The sequence below is a fragment of the Sinocyclocheilus rhinocerous genome, unplaced genomic scaffold (assembly GCF_001515625.1).
Source record: "Sinocyclocheilus rhinocerous isolate Xijiao unplaced genomic scaffold, SAMN03320098_v1.1 scaffold433, whole genome shotgun sequence".
NCBI classification, from domain to species: domain Eukaryota; kingdom Metazoa; phylum Chordata; class Actinopteri; order Cypriniformes; family Cyprinidae; genus Sinocyclocheilus; species Sinocyclocheilus rhinocerous.
Genome location: NW_015627897.1, coordinates 489,089 through 490,912, shown reverse-complemented (window position 1 = coordinate 490,912; position 1,824 = coordinate 489,089). Strand labels below are relative to the sequence as shown.

General features: G+C 33.5%; 1 pseudogene; it reads left to right on the top strand.

The window, feature by feature from the left end:
- Window positions 1-1,824, top strand: part of LOC107737011 (elongation factor-like GTPase 1) — a 157,178-nt pseudogene that overhangs the window by 103,230 nt on the left and 52,124 nt on the right.

Below are 1,824 nucleotides of genomic sequence, written 5' to 3'. Positions count from 1 at the left end.
AAGCTGCGCAAAACCACGATCATATTTTGCGCATGTTTTGCGCAGCTTGTCGGTGAACAACGGCTCTGTGTAGTAAATGCTGCTCAATGTGAAAGCCCGCAGGTGATGGAGATTTACCGCTGATTACAGAATGGCTTTACTGACAAGATGCGCGTTAAATATCGCATGCGATTTATCGTGCAGCCCTAATATGAATGCATCTCCTCCGATTTCTGCCTGTCAGTCGTTCCTGAAAAAGTGTTGGTTTTTGTTTTGTTTTTTGGTGGTAAATGTAAGAAGTGTGTTAAATTTAATTTAATTTTATTTAATTTTATTTTATTTTTTAATTTGAAAACGTTGCCTTTTGGAAAGTATTTGCGTTATATTAAGTTCACAGTGTATTTTTTCAAATAGGTGTATAAATGTATAAACGTTTTAATTTTCTTTTTAAATATTTTTAATACATTTAATTACTAATATATTACACTTTTTAATATAGTCATATTTTTTAACTCCATTGAAATTAATTATAATTATTTAATACATATCAATATCACAATGAATATCATTACAGGCAGCATGATAATTTTGTGTTGAACAATACTGATGATAAGCTTTTTTATGTTGTTGAAATTTTGTTTGGTTTATTAAAGGATGCGTTTGAAAAAACATGAACCACTTGACTACTTGTTCTATTTATTTTCTAGCAAATAAATATTTATATTCCTTTCACAACTAAGCACACTTTTTTGGAATGCTTCCCTAGGCCAGATGTCATATCACCAGCCGAATTTTGGGTTCTCCATTTCCATCACAGCCCTGCAATCATGTCTGTTATTGCAAATGTCAGAGTTCTCCAAAGTGTGTTTTTCTTTTTCCATCACAACGTGCACAAACACATGCTTACACTCTTACTCACACAACCTCCCACCTAAACGGGCGCACACAGGGGCCATTGTTAAAAGAGGCAGCCGTTGTATAAATAATAACGTTTAATGTAAAAAAAAAATATATATATTTTTATGGAACATTATTGGAGCCCTGAGGTTTAAAATTCTGTTATTTGATACCGTTTGACTGGTCTTTTGAATGCAGCTTTGTTAATGTTGTTTGTATCTCTGCAGGTATTGGTGGAATGGGGGAATTCATTCTCAAATCGGCAACCATCTCAACATCTCCGGCCTGCCCGCCCTTCACGCCACTCAACTTTGAAGCTACGCCCATCGTCAGAGTAGCAGTCGAGCCCAAACATCCAAGTACGTGTTGATGAGCAAAACCAGACACACACAGAACGCATTAAACACATCTTGAGTATAATTTTTCATTGTGCTGCAACAGGTAAAGCATTGCAGTACACTGCTGGACACATAAAGCAAAAATAGCTGATAAGCAAAAAGCAAAGAAGAGTGTATTGAATCATCACGATGACTCAGTAGTAAAAATGAACAAGCTGTTCAGAAGAGTTATTTTTTCTCTGCCCTGGAGCTAGTCGTGCTTCTCAATGTAATATAAACTTTTAGGGTATATATTTAGTAAACTTAGTATCTTTTTCCAAGTGTCTGTGATGATTCTGTTACAAAACGTGCAAAATGATAAGCCTAACTATACAGAGCACATACTAATGTTGGATAAACTTTCTTTTAATGAATTTGAACTGTATATCTATGCTTTTTGGTATAAAAAATTATTTTATTTATATTTATCTATGCATTATGGTATATAGTGTGTGTGTGTGTGTATATTTGTACACACAATATTTATTTATTTATTTATTGCTCACCAAGGCTACATTTATATATATATATATATAAATGTAGCATATGTCTTCAATATATTTGCAGTTTC